This window comes from Canis lupus, unplaced genomic scaffold (genome assembly GCF_011100685.1).
Source record: "Canis lupus familiaris isolate Mischka breed German Shepherd unplaced genomic scaffold, alternate assembly UU_Cfam_GSD_1.0 chrUn_S294H454, whole genome shotgun sequence".
Classification (NCBI taxonomy): domain Eukaryota; kingdom Metazoa; phylum Chordata; class Mammalia; order Carnivora; family Canidae; genus Canis; species Canis lupus.
In genome coordinates, this window is record NW_023331223.1 from 4020 (window position 1) to 24927 (window position 20908).

The 20908-nt window shown below is 37.6% G+C and overlaps 1 long non-coding RNA gene across 1 annotated transcript; it reads left to right on the top strand.

Annotated features, from left to right (window-relative positions):
• The first annotated feature begins 3486 nt into the window (after positions 1–3486).
• LOC119879114 lies at positions 3487–19298 on the top strand. Its single transcript, XR_005387337.1, has 4 exons — positions 3487–3546; positions 7613–7690; positions 15885–16011; positions 18624–19298. It is a non-coding gene; the product is annotated as an uncharacterized LOC119879114 (long non-coding RNA).
• The last annotated feature ends 1610 nt before the right edge of the window (positions 19299–20908 follow it).

The window sequence follows — 20908 nt, forward strand, 5'->3', positions numbered from 1 at the left end:
AAGGAATGCAAATCAAAACCACAATGAGATGTCACCTCATACCTGTCAGTACAGCTAAAATAAGGCAAAAACAACAAGTGTTAGTGAGGATGTAGACAAAAAGAACTCTTGTACACTATTGGCAAGAATGTAAATTGCTAACATCACTGTGGAAACCAGTATGGACATTCCTAAAAAAAAATAAAAATAAAAGTACCACATGATCCAATAATTTCACAAAGGTATTTACCCAAAGTATACAAAACATCAGTTCAGGACCCTGGGTGGCTCAGAAGTTAAGTGTCTGCCTTTAGCCCAGTTCTGTGTCTCTCATGAATAAATAAATAAAATCTTTAATTTTTTCATTTTTATTTATTTATGATAGTCACAGAGAGAGAGAGAGAGAGAGGCAGAGACACAGGCAGAGGGAGAAGCAGGTTCCATGCACCGGGAGCCCGATGTGGGATTTGATCCCGGGTCTCCAGGATCGCGCCCTGGTCCAAAGGCAGGCACCAAACCGCTGCACCACCCAGGGATCCCTTTTTTAAATTTTTTTAAAATTTTTATTTATTTATGATAGTCACAGAGAGAGAGAGAGAAAGAGAGAGAGAGAGACAGAGACACAGGCAGAGGGAGAAAATAAAATCTTTAAAAAACAAAACAAAACATCAGTTCAAAGAGATAGATGCACCCTTATATTTACTGCAGCATTATCTACAAGAGCCAAGATATGTAAGCAACCTATGTTCATCAATAGACAAAAGGATAAGGAAAATGTAGTGTATGTATACATTTAATATTTATAAATTATATATAATATAAATATATATAAATTATATGATATATATATAATATAAATATCATATAGCCATGGATGATATAAAGGATGTTATACTAAGTGAAATGAGTCAGACTAAGAAAAATACTACATGATTTCACTTACTTATGGAATCTAAAGAATGAAATAAACAAACAAAAAGTAGAACCAGATCTAAAAATACAGAAAAACCAATGGTTGTCAGAGGACTGGGAGGTGATGGGCTGGACAAAATGGGTAAAGGAAAGTGGGAAGTACAGGCTTCCAGTTATGGAATAAACAAGTCATGGGAATGAGAGATACAACATATGGAATATAGTCGGTAGTAATTTAATAGTGATGTTTGGGACACATGGTAGGTACATTTCTGGGGAACCTAATGTCATGTATAAAGAAGTTGAATCACTATGTTGTACACCTGAAAATAACATAACATTGTAGGTCAACTTAAAAAAATTTAAAAATTTAAAAATTCAATTAGCATAGTATAAACTTTTGTAAAAGAAACTAATTTAATATTTTTTATTAAAAAACTGGGATGCCTGGGTGGCTCAGCTGTTGATCCCAGGGTCCTGGGATCGAGTCCCATATTGGGCTTCCCATGGGGAGCCTGCTTCTCACTCTGCCTATGTCTCTGCCTCTCTCTCTCTCTCTGTCTGTCTCTCATGAATAAATAAAAACCTTTAAAAATTAATAAAAAAACTGTATCTTCAGAGTTATCAGCATTACATATACTGTAAGCATACATTTATATTCTACTGGAACATATTTGTCTTAAATTGAAATAGGTATATTGATTCAATAAGTTAGCATTACATCTACTAGAGAAATTTAAATTTATATACTGTTTGCCTCTAATTTTTATGATTCAAACTAATTTTGTAGTTTCATTTTTATATATTTGGGTATGTTAATAAACATGTTCATTTTTGCAACTTAAAAAGCTACATATAAAAAATGATATGGGTATAAAAAGCATAAAATATATATTTATAAATCCTCTTAATCTGCAAAATACTAATGCATGACAGTTCAAAATTATCTACTTCATAGTTTTCTATATAAAATAAAAATTACTGTAATTTCAAATGATAATATCTATATAAGTAATACTCTAGTAGGAAAAAATAATGATATAAGCAACTTGATATGCAAGGTATGAAAGATATGACTTTGTTAAAAAACATAGTTTTATTCTAAAATAAAATGACTTACTGTTACAAAAATGCATAAGACCAAATGGTATATGAATACAAAATATTATAAAAGGATCCTTGAAACTATTTTCATAGTCAGGGCTCACTAATATTTGAAAGATTTATTATAGAAAAAATTAAAATTAGTATCAAATATTATACAGATGTAAAACTAAAATTTTGTTTCTCTTTTAAAATGACAATTTTCTCTTAGATTATTGGTCTTTTCTTAACCAGAAATTGTGATAACAAGGTTTTCTTTGTCTTCTGGGTAATCTCCTATGGCAAACATTCTGTGTTTTATCAGAATATTTTTCTGTGCTTTTTTTTCTGTGCTTTTTGTTGACTTTATTGTTATATCTTGATTATAAAAGTCACTCAGTTTTCTTACCGTCATATTGAAAACTCACAGCTCAATTATGGATGCTTACAAGAAAGACATTTAGTTCTAAGTAATAAAGAAAGATTGACAAAAAATGTTTCCAAATATATTGGGCAAATGCAATAAAATTAAATGTAGGAGTGATAATATTACTATCAGATTAGGTGAAATCTGTGCAAAAAAGCAGTAAGTAGAATATAGTATCATAAAATAAAGTGATAAGCATAATTTATTAATGGATAGAACATAAATAAATCTATATATTTAAGAAATAGAGTAGCAAGCACATATAGCAAAAACTCCCCAAAATACTAGAAGGAATGATTAAAAACAATTATAATGGAAGTCATCAATATACCTTTCTTAAAATGGAACTTGTAAGTTGACATAACTAGTGGTTTTTCCAGGTGTATGTGTGCCGTTTTGTTTGGTGCTCTGTACTGAATCGTGTCCTCCCAAAATGCATACGATGAAGTCCTATCCCCTAGCTGGATGGCATTTGGAGATGGGCCTTTGGGGGCAGTTGGTCATGAAGGTGGAGCCTACGTGAGGGGATTGGTGCCTTCATAAGAAGAGGCCCTAGAGAGATCTTTTTCTGATTCCACCATGAGAAAAGAATCCAGAATCCAATCTGCCAGCATCATGATGTAGGACTTCCCCAGCCTCCAGAATTCTTGAAATGTCAACTGTTTAATCCGCCTAGTCTATAGTATTTTATTAGAGTAGCCTGAGCTGAATGAGTCATTTTATATCGTTTTGCTGTATGAAAGTTCTCCTCCACTAATATTTTATGTTCAAATTCACTACTAATCAAGGGAATGCAAATGGGATTAATAATGAACTATAACAGCATGCTCACCAGAATGGAAACGTTAAAAAGAATGGTTAATATTTTTGCTGCCAGGGATGAAGACAAAAGGTAACTCCCATGTTGTGAGTTACCCTAATCTTAGAAATACCTTAAGATTTTTTGTTTTGCAAAGCAACCTGCAACATCTATTATCATTTAGCATTTGAACTGCATGCACATGTTGACCCATCACTTGCACTTCTTGGAATCTTTCTTAGAAATAAAAGCATAACAATCAGCTGCAGAATTGGTCGTCATGGGAAAATAATGGAAACAATAAACATTCTTAAGAGGAAAGCTGATTAAATTGTGGTACATCCAGGTAATGCAGCATTTTGATGGTTTCTTTGTTTCTTCCATTAATACTAGTATTTGTTTTTATTTAGCAGTGCTATGTACCAAACCACTCTACTCCTATAGTACGATGGTCAGTAAAGATTTCTGTCATCTAGTGTGTGTGTGTGTGAAAGAGAGAGGGGGAGGGGAGAGAGAGAGAGAGAGGGAGAGAGAGAATCCAAATAAACATGTAGATTACTACTGCAGTAGATACTGAGAAATGCTGTGAAGGAAAAATAAAAATATGAAGGAAATAGAATATAATATCGTGGGTTGGTTCACAAATTAAGTATGATTTGAGTCAGGAAAGAATACACTCAGATGATGTCCAATTCTGAGGAATTGAGGCAATCCTCCATTTTTCTTCTAGTGATTTGTCTTATCTCTGAATGGATTTCATCTCTTACTCCTAGTTGGCCTCTGACCATTTCAAGTAGTAAAAATAATCCTATGTCCAGTTTTTCATTTACTTTCCAAAGATATTCAGCTACCTACAAGTTTCTTGTAAATAACCCACTATATCAAGAGTGCCTCATTTCTTGAAACAAGAAGCCGGAAAGGAAAATGGTATTTATGACTGTGTACAATTAACCAGGCACTGTGCTGAGTGTTCCAGGAGCTCTCCTTCTATCCACCTCCAAATATGGGAGAGATCACTAGTCTTAAGTTTAAAGGAGAAATTTGAGATCAAGAAATACAAATATTCAAGTCTGAGAATTGGTAGGGTAGGTGTAGACATTAATTTTTAAAGATCGATATGTAAGGGTCTGGAACAAACTTTTACGCGACCCCAGATGTGTTTGCTTTATGAATGCAGAGACAAACATACTCTGTTGTTTCTATTAAGTAAGGTTAGTCATTTTACCTATACTCAAGGTATCCAAAAAATTAGCATCTGGTATAAATGTAATCAATGATTCCAAAGACACACCTGAGACACACCTGAGAAACACTCCTACAGGGTAGGGGAATACTATAATCTCTTTCTGAAGTTCATGAGAAGAAACATATATACATCGTCATCACATGTTCAAAGATAATTATCATGTCTATCAGTGGTAGCTGAATTAGTTTAGTTAAAAAGAACTATTAAATTAGTTAAGAACATATATCAGATTCATAAATACAAAAGGTTGGGATTTTAGAAAATCCCTGGATGAGAAGACAAAAAAAAGTGAGGTATTTGGAGACCATAGCGAATGGATAACCATGACCATCTATGAGGTGATTTTGTTAGAAAGTGCTATTGAGGGGACCCCTGGGTAGCACAGTGGTTGGGCGTCTGTCTGTGGCTCAGGGCGTGACCCCTGGGGTCCTGGAATCGAGTCCCGCATCGGGCTCCCTGCATGGAGCCTGCTTCTCCCTCTGCCTGTGTCTCTGCCTCTCTCTGTGTGTCTCTCAGGAATAAGTAAATAAAATATAATAAAAAAAGAAAGTGCTATTTGAGGATTGCAAAGTAGAGTGAATGGGTCATGTCACAATGAGCAAAGAAGGGGGCACACTTGGGACTTGGTCAACTAAAAGATGCTGCTTCTAATTATTGCCCCACCACCTCTTCTTATATTTCAGAGCAAATATTCAATCTTTGAAGCCTCCTCAGATTAAGCTCATATTTCAATATCTTTCTTTTACATGTATTAAATGTGTAATAACATTTCTATAAATGAAAAATATAGAATTAAAGTTCATACAATTTTCATAACAAGTGCTTTACTTCAATCACCATTTCCTACTTCTAAGGAATTAGAAAACACTGAGGAAATTATACAGATGATAAAAGATTCATATAATCTTCATATAGCTTATTTTCTTCTTTTAAAAATGAATTTGATTTGCACTCTGTTGTTGAAAGAACTCTTGTCTACTGGCTTTTTGGTAGAAAAGTAGAAATGCCTGCAGAGTCATCACGTAAAGGGTGGCCTGTGTGTGTGGAGGGGGGACTAATTGTGTCTGTAAAAATCTCAAGCACTCGAACAATCTTACCTTTATCTCTAGTGTTGTTTTATTCTTTACCACTGCTATCAAAACTGAAAAATATTCTTATTCTTTCACTTCAACTGGAAGTTAATGTCGTCTCTGAGGGGATATGTCTTTTTTTTTAACCAATCAGAGTTGTCACAATGTTTTATTTCCTTGCAAAATACTATGAGTGTGCTTGGAAGTAATAGCAATGTTCTGATTTTTGTTCAGCACCTAGCAAAGAATAAATTTTGGAATATGTGTTTTGATCTAAGTGATTCATTGGAAATAAAGTTCCATGTCAAAGACAATGGCACATGTCATATTTAGAAATCTTACTGCTTCTCTCAGGCCTCAGTAATGCTTTTGTCATCTTGTTTTGGCTTCCATTTTCATGAAGGTCCTTGAACCAGTCCCGCAATCTGTTTGCCAATTCCCTGAACTCCAGGTCACTGCATGCTGAAAACAAAGCAAAACAACACAAATCTTGAATGATAATTTAGCATAATGCCAATGCTAGTTCTCAAATTATTTCAATAATGAAAAGCAACAGTAATAAAAGAAAGAAAGAAATGTAGTACAATTGTGTTTAAGCTTTTTAAAAATGAAAATTAAATATATGTTTCAAATATAATGAGATGTAATATAATGATGACATTTTGTCCAATAAAGGGAGATTATTAGTGGAGGTCTACTTCTACTCCTCAGTGGGGTATGGCACTTGATGGAACGTTCTTATTGATAATATCACATAAATTCCTTAATATTTGTACACTGAACAATTTTGTTATGGTAAGAAGGTAGATGATCTGGGGAAATAATGGGCTGAAAATCCAAAATGAATATTTACACATTTATTATAGGCCATAGCTATTATATGCTATGATTTTATAAATCTGCATTAGTATATTAAATCCAGGTTATATATAACCCTATATATTTTTGAGCATAGAAAAGCAAAAGCTATCTTATTTAACATCAGAAATGATTGTAAAATATTTAAGAAAACAATATAAATTTCTGTTTTAAGAATAAGGTGTTAGTGAACTTTGACATTTGGAACTTGAATTAATTCATTTAAAAATATTGTTACCTACCAATAATTATATTTCTAGAATAGTCTCTGCGATAGAGTAGTAGAATATTATAGATATGTATCTGTATGTATGTGTGTGAGAGATGAATGATAAAATATGGTGTGTCAAATTTAGTCATTTGTTGCCAAAATATTTTGAAAATATAAAAATATATATTGTTTAGAGGACATCATTACTGTGGGTGTAACTCTTCTGCAAGTAGCATATATGTGATTTCCTGAACTGACTGCAAACACTCTTTAATAGTACTCTTGTTCATTTTGAAAAAAAATAATAATAACTTACATGCTGACTTATAAATGTCACATCACATTTAGTATAAACTACATACATCATCACTGTATGTATTATACACAATAAACATGTATAACATAATTTAACAAATGGAATATTATATGATGCAATATAATTTAAGACCATTTACTAGTATTAAAGAGAATCGAATTCCAGATTAACAGGACCTTCCAAGTACCCAGTAGGATGGGTGAGCCAGACCAGTAATGCATTCTGATATTTTAGGACAGTAGAGGCAAAAAAAGAAGATCCCAGAAGTTGCCATGGGGGGGGGGGGGGGGAGAGTGACAAAGATTTCATAAACAAAGAATGAAGAATCAGAATGTCTGAATTTTTCATTAGCAACATTGGCAATCAGAAAGCTGAAAAACTGCTTCGGAAGTCTATATCCAGAAAAATCAGCTGAGAGAATTAGCTAAAGAGATGTGCTAACGTACATGACTTAAAAAAATAGCCACCCCCTTAACGTTTCTTTAGGAAGCTACTAGGAGATGTAACACACTAGACACAGAACTAAGAAAGAGGGTGGCCAAGACACATGAAATAAAAGATTTAGAGGAGTAGTGAAAGTAATGTCTCTAATTATGGTGAAGAGGAATCCCAGAATGCACGTTGCATGCCAAGCATAGAGGCGGATGGCAGGAGGTTTGAAAATCCTTGGTGAGGAGGTACAGAATTCATCACTATCCCTTCTTCATTCAGGGAAAACGGTGCCCTATAGTGAGATTCCCAGGAAGCATCACTTTTCCTGATAAGGACTACGATGGCTGAGACTGAATGGTAAGGCCACATGATGTGCAATCCTGGGTGAACGGTTACCCTCGAGCCCAGTATCTCTGTTTAAACAAACATCTAGGCAAGAGTCTTCTGATGTCATAAGCTTTTATGCTACAGAAAACAACACTTGCCTGAAAAATAGGGATTCTTCTCCGTACACATGTACACATTACCTGTCTCTGGAAGGATATTTAGACATAAAGCGGGTAAGCCTGATTATCTCCAGTCCAACAAACTGGATGAATATAGGAAAATGGTATGAGAGAGTCTTATTTTTACCATTCATTTTTTTCCTTTTGAGTTATGTGCTACATGCCTGTATTAATATTCAAAAATAAATGAAAAATTTCTTTTAAAAATTAATTACCATGCATTATCCTTGACCTACCAATTCCTTTCCTTGGAATTATCATCCAGTATACTACATACATACTAACTGATTTAAATTGGACAATACTATTTATTCAGTACGTTTATAACAAGAAGTTACAGCTGTTAACGAAACTGTCCATGAGCTGTGGTCTGATGACATTGGTTAGATATATCCATCCAGTGAAGCTGTATAAGTCATAGAGTTTACAAGCTTACTAAGTGCTGATATAGACACCAACACACTATACAGCTTTTGGTGAAAAAAAAAAGATGAGAAGGTAAGAGTGTTTTGTATGCTTGCATTTGTGTGAAAAGGAAGGAAAATGCATTTGTTTATATATGCCTAAAATATGTCTGGAAATACACATAAGAGATCAGAACATTGTCACCTCTGTAATGAGAATGCAGGAGGTATAAATTGCCCAGAGACATAAATAAGTACATTTATACTTTTAAGAGTTAAAGCATGTATTTTTAATCTAAGACTTAAAGCATATTAGTGCGGTAATTACTTTAAGCAAATGAGCATTTAAAAATGAATTTTAGTTCTTTATTTCCTTTACCCATCTTATGATTTGCCCCAAACCACACTCAACAAAAACCCAAAATTTATACAATAAAATATCTGTTGAAGAATGATGAAGTCTGTTGAACAGATTGGCATCTATTTTCTTGTCTTGCGGTTGTAAATACAGCATTCATTAGAGCATTAGAATGTTAGTACAGATGTTTTAAAAATTTGCCCAAAAGTGAAACATTATATATATCTATTGTGTGTCATACACACCTCAGTTTAAGTTTCAATATAAGGTCATGAATTTATTGTAATTAAATGTTTTAGGAATTAAGAATCCTTCAGTAATAATTATAATAATAATAATGGTAATAACAGCTAGCACTGCATACTTACTGTTAAATTATGTACATTACCATGCTTAATCATAGAAACTTTATGAGGATTGAGGAGGGGCAAGATGGCAGAAGAGTAGGGTCCCCACGTCACCTGTCCCCACCAAATTACCTAGATAAGCTTCAAATCATCCTGATAATCTACGAATGCGGCCTGAGCTTTAAAGAGAGAACAGCTGGAATGCTACAGTGAGAAGAGTTCACGCTTCTATCAAGGTAGGAAGACGGGAAAAACGAAATAAAGAAACAAAGGCCTCCAGGGGGGCGGGGCCCCACGAGGAGCCGGGCTGAGGCCCGGGCGAGTGTCCCCAGGACAGGAGAGCCCCGTCCCGGAGAAGCAGAAGCTGCACCAACCTTCCCGGGCGGAAAGGGCTCGCAGGGAGTTGGAGCAGGACCCCAGGAGGGCGGGGATGCCCTCAGGCTCCCTGGGACACTAACAGACACCTGCGCCCCGGGGAGAGTGCGCCGAGCTCCCCAAGGGCTGCAGCACGCGCACGGCTGGACCTGGGAGCAGCGCGGAGGTGGCTCAGGCGGCTCTGCGGAGAGGGGGCTGCGGGGCCAGGATCGCAATTCCAACAGCGCAGGCCCAGGAGCACAGGGCGCCGGGTACACAGCCCAGGATCTGGCCTCCCCCCAGGACAGGCAGAGGCCAGGAGAGCCCAGGACAGCAAGGACGCTCCTGCCCCGAGATAAGCAGATCAGCAGCCCCGCCCGGAGCATCCAGGCCCTGCAGACGCAGAGCTCCCTAGTTACTGCGGGAGCTGACTCCAGGGCTCCAGAGCTGGCCTCTGCCCACTGCACTTGTCCCTCCTGGGGCCTCACGGGGTAAACATCCCCACTGAGCCCTGCACCAGGCAGGTGACACAGCAGCTCCCCCAAGTGCTAATACCTGAAAATCAGCACAACAGGCCGCTCCCCCAGAAGACCAGCTAGATGGCCACGTTCCAGGGGAAGTCAAGGGACTTAAAGTATACAGAATCAGAAGATACTCCCCCGTGTTTTTTTTCTTTTTGATTTGTTTGCTGCCCCCCACCCTTTTTTCCCTTTATTTCTTTTTCTTTCTCTTTTTCTTCTCTTTTCTTTTCTTTTTTTTTCCTTTTTTCTTTTTCTCTTTTCTTTCCTTCTTTCTCTCCTCTCTTTTTCTCCTTTTCCCAATACAACTTGTTTTTGGCCACTCTGCACTCAGAAAAATGACTAGAAGGAAAACCTCACCTCAAAAGAAAGAATCAGAAACAGTCCTCTCTCTCTCCCACAGAGTTACATGATTTGGATTATAATTCAATGTCAGAAAGCCAATTCAGAAGCACTATTATAAAGATACTGGTGGCTCTAGAAAAAAGCATAAAGTACTCAAGAGACTTCAAGACTGCAGACTTTAGATCTAATCAGGCAGAAATTAAAAATCAATTGAATGAGATGCAATCCAAACTAGAAGTCCTAACGACGAGGGTGAATGAGGGGGAAGAACGAGTGAGTGACATAGAAGACAATTTGATGGCAAAGAGGGAAACTGAGGAAAAAAGAGAAATAAAAGACCATGAGGATAGATTAAGGGAAATAAATGACAGCCTGAGGAAGAAAAACCTACGTTTAATTGGGGTTCCTGAGGGCGCCGAAAGGGACAGAGGTCCAGGATATGTATTTGAACAAATCATAGCTGAAAACTTTCCTAATCTGGGAAGGGAAACAGGAATTCAGATCAAAGAGATAGACAGATCCCCCCCCCAAATTCAATAAAAACCATTCAACACCTCGACATTTAATAGTTAAGCTTGCAAATTCCAAAGATAAAGAGAAGATCCTTAAAACAGCAAGAGACAAGAAATCTCTGACTTTTCAATACATTATATAACTGCCATACTAATTTTAGTAGCCATCCCTTTGGTATTTAATTTTTAATTTTCATATTTATTTTTTAATATTTTAGTTATTTATTCATAAGAGACACAGAGAGAAAGGCAGAGACACAGGCAGAGGGAGAAGCAGGCTCCATGCAGGGAGCCCGATGTGGGACTCGATCCCAGGATCCCAGGGTCACACCTTGAGCCAAAGGTAGATGCCCAACTGCTGAACCACGTAGGTGTCCCTAATTTTTTTTAAGATTTTATTTATTTATTCATCAGGGACAGAGAGAGAGAGAGAGACAGAGACAGAGACAGAGACACAGGCAGAGGGAGAAGCAGGCTCCATGCAGGGAGCCTGATGTGGGACTCGATCCTGGGACTGCAGGATCAGGCCCTGGGCTAAGGCAGGTGCTAAACCGCTGAGCCACCCAGGGATCCCCTAATTTTTAATTTTTATATTTTATTTTACTGAAGTATAGTTGACACATTAATTTTAGGTGTACAACACAGTGACTGGAAACCACTTTCAAACATTTTTATTTATTTATGATAGTCACAGAGAGAGAGAGAGAGAGGCAGAGACACAGGCAGAGGGAGAAGCAGGCTCCATGCCCCGGGAGCCCTATGTGGGATTCGATCCTGGGTCTTCAGGATCACGCCCCGGGCCAAAGGCAGGCGCCAAACCGCTGCGCCACCCAGGGATCCCGGAAACCACTTTCTAAGGACTTGCTTTAGATATAGGAATATTATTATTATTATTATTATTATTATTATTGGAACATTAAAAAATTATCTATTCACTTAATTTTTTAAAATGGTGGTAAAAAATGCATGAGATAAAGTTAACCATCTCAACTATTTAAAGTGTATGGGTAAGTGGTTTTAAGTACATTGACATCGTGACACAGAACTTCAAAATTTTTCATCTTGTGAAGCTAAAACTCGGTACCCATCAAACAACTCCCCATCCCCACCTTCCCTCAGCTCCTGGAACCACTATGCTATTTTCTGCCTCTATGAATTTGACTATGCTAGGTGTCTCCTGGGAGGGGAGTGATGCAGTGCTTGTGTTTTTGTGATAACATAATATCTTCAAGGTTCATCCATTATAGAGGGTGTCATCATCCCCCTTTTAAAGGATTAGTAACATTTGATTATTTGTAAAAACCATGTTTTGTTTATTCATTCACCTGTAAATAGATGGGAGTTGCTTCCACCTTTTGGCTGTTGTAAATAAAGATGCTATGAACACAGGCATACAAATGTCTCTTTGAGACTCTGCTTTCAATTCTTTTGGATATATATCATCCAGAAGTGAAACTGCTGGCTCATACAGTAATTCCACTTTTAATTTTTGAAGAACTGCCATACTGTTTTCTACAGCAGCTGCGCCACTTCACATGCTCACTATTTCCAATTTTCTCACTTCCTCATCAACACTGGTTACTTTCTGTTTTACCAACAGTAGTCACACTAATGCGTGTGAAGTGGTACCTCATTGTGGTTATTTGCTGATTTAATATCAAAAAACAAATTTGAATGAAATGAAGGTTCTATATAGCAATGTTGCAAGATAGATGGGGTCTGGATGTTGAAGGATCTTGAATATGAAGCTAAATAATTTGGAATTTATTTTAGAGAAATAGAAGTTAGCAGAGATTGTAAAGAAAAGAGGTTTTCAATGCAGAGAAGCATTATGTGAAATTGAATAAACTAAATAAAGCATTCAAAATGTAGTTAAAATGGTCATTAAACTTTATGCTGGATTTTAAAATGTTATTCTGTATGTTGGCAAATTGAACACCAATAAAAAATAAATTTATTATTAAAAAAATAAAAAAATAAAATGTAACTATAAAGAAATTTATTATCTTTTTCTAAAATCTGAATTAATGGAACTTTCTTTGGAGTAGATGTGGGGAGGTTTGTGGTGTAATCTCAATCTCTGCACTATTCACTTTTATTTTTTTTTCTTTTACAAAATAAAGAATCCAAATGATCATTTAGATTCTCAAAAGCAAAAGCCTCAAATCTCATCTTCCACTGATGATGTCATCAAGTTGAATATTAAAATAAGTTGCTAATATTTCTAAAAACTCAATTACATATTTTAATTTATTCAATTCACAAAACAGTGATTAAAGAGGTGCTAAAATAAAATGGCAATATGTGAAATTCAAAGTCAAATTTAACATAATTGAAAAATTACTTTACTGTAAAAATGAGTATAAGACCATTTCTTAAATTGTTCACATCAATTTAATAACATATAGGTAAAATTTGAATGTTAAGCAATATGAAATGTCTCCTCTGTGCTGGGCTCCTCTTATTTGATAAACTACTCTCTTACTGGACTATATATATATATATATATATATATATATATATATAATATCTATTTATTTATTCAAGAGAGACACAGAGAGAGGCAGAGACACAGGCAGAGTGAGACGCAGGCTCCCTGTGGGGAGCCCAATGTGGGACTTGACCCTGGGACCCCAGGATCACTCCCTGAGCTGAAGGCAGATGCTCAACTGCTGAGCCACCCAGACGTCCCAGGACTATATATTTTTGAAGCTTAAATAACCCTTCAAAGCCACTCAATAGTATTAATTTGTGATAGAACAAGACACTAAAAATCTTCCTCAAATGTTCACTCATATGGTTTCAAAGTACATTATAGGATGAGGAATGCAAGTAAACAGAAATTATGCAGACTTCTGAAAGTCATCCACAGAGAGAATTCATGGCAACATTAGTCAAACATAAAGCACAATATTTCAAAAAATGTAAAGCCATCTTTTAAAACAATGTTATATTGAGCCATATGAAATTGCTAATATTCTTTTTTTTTATGGTAGTCACACAGAGAGAGAGAGAGAGAGGCAGAGACACAGGCAGAGGGAGAAGCAGGCTCCACGCACCGGGAGCCTGATGTGGGATTCGATCCCGGGTCTCCAGGATCGCGCCCTGGGCCAAAGGCAGGCGCTAAACCGCTGCGCCACCCAGGGATCCCAAATTGCTAATATTCTATGATTTTGACCTACCCAAAGACAATTTCATATAGCTCAATTTAATATATGGTATTTACTGGCATGGCAACTGTTATGGACATATTGAACTTATACATAAATAAACCTTCCTTCCTGAAAGAAAAATATAATTGCCTTGGGGCACCTGACTGGCTCAGGCCATGGAGCCTGTGACTCTCGATCTTGGGGTCATGAGTTCAAGCCATACATGTTGAGTGTTAAATAACTAAATTGAATTGCCTATATAGACTTAAAAATTAGAAATGTCCTATATTAGCAATGCATAGGATGTTAGAACTCTCAGTGTATTTGAGTCTATGTTTTGTGCCAATTCTTCGGGTCAGAAAAGGTTTCTGATACTCATTATATTTCCCACCAGCACATTAACATGGTAAGCTGTACATCATATGCTCTGAATAAATACATGATCTGATTTGGAATACAAACATAATCTATTTTCAAGTGTCTAAATCCTGACTTAGCTAACAGATTATGTTTGGTATATTTTGCTCAGCTCTGTTCACTGAGCCGAATAATTAAGGAATACCTAATAGTTTCAACAAATCAGATTCTTGACTCTATTAGGAAAAGTTACAGGAGATGTATGGTTTTGCCGTCAGTTATGATTTATTTCAAGATTTCTGTCACTGATATTTGTAGACTGTACATCCTATTTAGAATATTACATGCTACTTTGTTCTTATAACTTAAGAATTTAGCTCCTAAAAAGTTATACTATCCAATTATGTTGTTGAATCCATTATTTAAATGGGAAGGGGAGAAGTGATGGTAGAGGTCTAGAGTGTCAAATATGGCAAACTCATTTTCTAATTGCAATTACAGTGATAAGAAAGATACTTATCTTTCTGAGTTAGTTGATAGTTTCCTTGCAGACTGACAAAAATACACAGTTGATTACCGAGCAGCATCTAAAGAATGAACAAGTTTGCTAGTGATCACCAAGAGGAGGGACAGTCTGTTCTTCTATCACCAGCTGGACCCATCAGTCACACAAATGTTCATGAACTTTGCCTTTGCTTAAGAAATGCAAACTATTTTTTGAAGTTAATATACCCATATGCGAAATCAGAATAAATTATAGCTGGCAACAACCACTAATATATGAAAGGATAAAACAAAAGCTCAATGGCCAGGTATAAAGCAACTACATCCTTGCCCTGAGAAACAGATCTTCACTGATAACACAGGGTTAGAGGTAACTCCTGATTGCTGTGAAATTTATACCAGCATTTCTGCATGTAGTGCAAACTGTGTTTCTTAATAAACCAGTCCAGTTATTCTTTATTTACATTATAAAAATTCATGCTGTAAGAGAAACACCTTTCATCAGTGCTTTGCATATGTTTTTACAAAACAGAAATGTTTACTCTCTTATGTTATTACTGCTTCATCCTTTAGCACATCTTGATATATGTCTACTATGTGCCAGGAATATCTTGCATCAGAATCCCCTGGCAGGCTTATTATAACACAAATTGTTGTATCCCCACTTCCAGAGTTTGTGATATGATAGATAAGGAGAAGGGCATGAAAATTTGTACTTTGGATCCTAACAAGTTTCTAACAATTTCCCAGGTGATACTGATCCTGCTGGTCTAGAAAACCACTCTCCTGTGGGTAGGAGTTACAGGACAAGGAGGACATAGCTTCGTTCCTCATCAAATCTACATTCTAGTAGAAAAGACTTGAACATATTAGTAGAAATAGGAACCTCCCCATTATTATCTTAAGGAAAATTACCTGAATTGCATTCACATACATACTATAACACCATTTCCCCTGGGCAGCTTGATTTTCCAATTCTCCATGTTTTCATGGCTAGATTCCTATGCCTGCTGTACTAACCAAACACAAGGCACTAAATCACCTGGATGCCACATCTGGGCAGGTTTCAAGGGTAAGATAAATCAATCAGATGCACCGATTTCTTGTTCGGACCCTAAAATGGCTAGATTATATTACACAGAAGCCTGTCTTTTAAAGTTTTAAGAATTTAATTTCTCTCCTCTGGTTTCTCAGCTTACTCATGCTGGTGGCAGGTCCTCCACTCAGGGGTCAGCAGGAACTGCATTGAATTCCCTGGGAAACATGCCTCTGTATCGCTGTCTTCAGGCTCAGGCTCCACCTCTGCACTGAGTTCACACAGGTGGGGACAGAAGTCTATACCAAATAGGTGGTGCAGCTGGGGAGAAGAGGGATGCCTTCAGCTACAGATGGTTAGAGCATCTATAGGAGCCATCTAGAAATTCCTGTTGCTCCAGCTTCAATATTTCATGTGTCTGGGGTGAAACTAGGCCTTCCGTTCACTCATTACTGAGGTCCAGAATGTCTCAGACCCAAACTTGTCCAAGAAATAACCATAGACAGGAATCTCAGAGTCATCTTTTCTGCAGGTGAGATGAAACTTGGGAGAAAACTGAAAAGTTGAATTTGAATATCCTATCATAGGTCGTTTGATAGACTAAGAAAAAATTAATTTTCTGGAGAAGTGTCATGACTAAAATTACATTCATTCCTTTTATGGTTAGTAGCTCCACACATAAAATCTTTTGAGTGATGTACTCACAGGCAGAGGAGGAAGCATATTGTGGGAGCCATCCGCCAGGTGTCTCAACCGCAGTCCCCTGGGGATCTGTAGTCAGTGGCTAGGCTTTGGCCCATTTTACCAGGTAGAGCGATGTGTATCATCCCATTCTGTTACAACTACATTCTCCTTTTCTATGTACGTTGGAAATGACATCACAGTATATCTCCTCAACCCACAGTCCATAAATAGAACTAACCCAGGAGTAAAAATACTGTTAGGCAGCAGATTTGGATCCTGGCCTTAGCAATGCTGATTTCATAACATAATTATGGAGCATATAGAAAATAAATGTTTATGGATATTCCTGTAGCACCTAGCAGAGGCCTGTGTGTGCAAAATAAGCAGACAGGTACCTTTTCATTGAATGTGACTTCTTTCATTATACCCACCAGCCACTGTGGATCCAATTTAATGCCAAATACAAGGTAGTTAACATCTGGAAGGCTAAGTCTGAAAGGGTTAAGTGTCAACATTCCACTCAGAGCTTGGGAGGCTCTCTATTTCACCAAACTCTTTGTGAAATCTTATTGCTATGAATTTGGTCAGGTTCCTTGCTCTGTCTATGCTCTTCATGCTTCTAGGTCAATACATTAACTTTGGTCTATGTCAGATGCCAACTCCTCTATTTAGCCCACTCTAATTTCTTCAGAACTGCTGCAGAACTTTATCTGCATATTTTTATGATTTTTATTAGTCTTTACTTCTTATACTACTTATGTACTGATTGTATAGCCTGTGGATTCTTGGAGAAGAAAAAGATCTACATCTTTCTCAATCAAAACTGTATCTGGCAACACAACCTAACATTCAAAGAAAGATTTTTCTGCCGATTATAAAATAAAGGCAGACTTAAACTGTCTGAGAATATTAATTTGAGTATAATTTATGTGAAATAAATGGCCAGCTACTTACATGGAAAATAGAATAATTTAGAGATTTCATAAGAAGACAAAGGACTACCAAGAGGTGTACTGCACAAGCAAAAAATTAATAATTTATTTAAAATAAATATGAAATATATAAGTCCATTATCTCCTCTCTGCTCTCTGGTGCCCTTTTTAGAATTATGGACATTAATAAATACATATATATATTTATACATGTATATGTATATTTATATACGTATATATGTATACTCACTATATGTGATAACATTATACATATTCATATACATATAGAGGGCCTGGGTTGGTATTCAGATATGAAGAATAACGACCAATATTGTCTCTAACAACGATTTATATCTTAACCACATCTACTCTGTGGGAGCCATTAGTTTCCATTACATCCACTTGAGTTTAAAATTGCACAAATGTATTTACCTTTCTTTAGTCAATAATTGCAAAGAAAACAGACTGGTCAGGGAAAGACCATGTGGTATCTGACAAACAATAAAACAACATAGGATAACCAATGACTACTTCTAGTCCTGTGACATCTTAATATCTTTAACCACCACACACATATGCTAGTCATAGGAGCTATTTTGTCGCAATTCATACCTCTTAGAACCAACTAGAATATAATTGTTGCTATGAGTTGGACAAGTTAACCATTGTGCCACGGTAATACAACAAAACTATTATTTTTCTTCCCGAAGAAAGATCAGAAGGGGAATGTTTTAAGTGTAATTAGTCCTCCGGAGTTTCCTGGTACTAACTAGGATACACCTTCAGAAACGGCACCAAATTTGAAAAAGTCACTCTCCAAAGACACTTGGTCCAGTAGAAACCTACACAGCCGACAATAGCAGAAGTGCCTATTTTTTAGAGTACTTAGCAAGAAAGAGCATTATATGTGCATCAGTGTCCAGAACAAAGTCCCCGTTCCTATCAAGAAGAGCAGGTGTGATCTATGTAGACTAAATACGGTGGCTAGGATTCACCTTATAAAAAATACCAATGGAACGTAAGAGATTCTAATAAAACTGCAGTCTATTCAGGTAGGTATCACTGTGTGGCAGAAATTTGTGTCCTCATAAATCAGGTATATTACCTTAAGAAGTGGAAAGGCAAATTAAGCCTCCTGTTGGCAGTGACCCCAATCTCCAGTGCCCTCCAGGGAAGGTTATGCCTTGAATACCATACACAGGGCTGGGGTGGTGTTGTTCACATTAGGAGATTTTCTCTGTTCACTGTCCTAATGCCAATCACTTCTTCCCTATGGTGGAGATATTTCAAGCAGCATCCGCCAGGCAACATTTCTATGGCTGGAAAAGTTCGACAGGAAACTTCAAACTACCACTAGAGAAAAACACGGACCAAGCTGACAGCATGAAAACAGAAAGGAGAGAAAGAGAAGGAGGGAGAGAGGGAGAAAGGGAGGGAGGGACAGAGAGAGGCTACTTGGGGCTGCTATTTGGGGAGCAACTATAGAAATGATTCCTGGCAGTGAGAAGAGCAGACCTCACATAGTCAACAAGTGCTATGAAGCACTTACTATTGAAGTCCAAGTGCTGCAAACAGAAAAACTGCTGCCTCCCAAACTGTGTAAAGTTTGTCAAAGAAGAGCACAAGCCATCTGTGAAGAACCTGGTACATGTTTAAGAAGCTCACTCAATAATACAGAATCAAGAAGATGGGATAAGGGGCAGCTCAGAGACGCTCCTCTCCACATCGGACAAGAGGTTCCAGAAGTAGCAGTGGGGAGCAGCTGAGGCTTCCAAAGACCTCTCCCATCCCTCGTCCTCACATGCATACGGTCTGCATAAATCTGGAAGATACAGATCCATGTTAACTTAACTGCATTCCCAGTGTGTGACTTCTGGTAGACTGTGAGTTTGGTGATTCTCTGTCATTTCTAGGGATATAAGTCTGGAATAAAATGATGATTTTGGATATAATTACAGATACACATTTTAATGGTAAGGGTCTCCAATGGCACCTATGGTTTTCAGCTCCCTGGGGAAGGAGTTGGAGCACTCAGATCTCCTCACCCTGGGAATGAAATGACCATGAAGATCAACCCAGGGTCATGGCTGATTCAAAATACACTAGGAAACGGCCTACACAGGGCTCTCTTGAGGAATGCATTAGGCAAGGAATTGGGTTGCTTTGAATTAGTCCCACAGAAAGAATTACTGAGACTTGGATAATAAAACTAAATGCGGGGACAAGACCCAGTCCTGAGGGTCATTCCATCAAGGAGGAAAGGAACAGTCTTTCTGACGCTGGATGCTATGGCAGCTACAGCCAGTCTCACCCTCTCTCAACTCTGCTCCCCACACCCTTCTCTGCGTCCTCTACTAATAACACGAAACACATTTTTCTCCTGGATCCACTTCAGGAAAAGCCAATCCTACTCTATAGAAAGCCCCTTTAAAAGGCGAAGTCACCACTTTTAAAATGGCAAAATCCTCCTTCAGTAGAGGTCTAAAAATCAGGCCAAAATCGCCACAAGCAGTTAAGTTTGCTTAAGATTAAATAGGGTTGAATAAACGATCTCTGCAGAGTGGGGTCCCCATTGTCTTTTCTCTGCGAGTCCTGTGGCTTCTAACACTTGGTACCTTCCAGTAGCACTGACCTTGAACCACACTTTTCATCTGCACTGGGGTTTCCCAGAGGCTGTTGTAAATATCCTTCCATGGGATAGAAATCCACTCTCCTTGTGCAGACTTTCCTGATTGAACATTTTCCTTGCTGTATGCATTAGGAAAAACATTTTGTGCATGCACGCACAAAGGTGGGGGTTTGGGCGGTGGCTACCCACCTCCGTGACACTTATTGGTGTGGGATCTTCCTTGGCATCCTGCCTTTAGCTTCTACAGAGTATAAGGAGTTGCTTTTACATCTGTGGATTCACTACCTCCATGTCACTAATCCCCAGATGATGTTGCATCCCCGTTTACCCCCCTAGGTAGACACTTCAGTTGCATGCCTTAGCTAGCCTGAGTGATGGCATTTGTACCCCACACTGGGCTTAATCAAAGTAGGTTTTCTCTTTCCTTCTGTGAAGTCAGCAGTGTTGTTCTAGCACAGCGACTTAAACTGCATGCGTGTATACCTTCAGGAGTTCAGGCGCAAGTGGGTTGGAATTGGATCGCGCTCCCTCAAAAGCCAGAAATAGAAGCTTAGAGAATGAGCACAATGATTAAATTTAGAACTTGCAAGTAGGAGGTAGATTTCCTACTCCCTGCACGCAGCACGTCTTTTGTGGTGTGCATTTGAAGGTAAGAAAGGTAAGACTCAGAAAGGCAAAAAAAGGGATCCCTGGGTGGCACAGTGGTTTGGCGCCTGCCTTTGGCCCAGGGTGTGATCCTGGAGACCCGGGATCGAATCCCATGTTGGGCTCCCGGTGAATGGAGCCTACTTCTCCCTCTGCCTGTGTCTCTGCCTCTCTCTCTCTCTCTCTCTCTATCATAAATAAATTAAAAAAAAGAAAGGCAAAAAAATAAAAAAGGCAGGAATACTATGAAAAATACCTGAATGTAGACAATTAAATGGAAAATAAGGTGAAG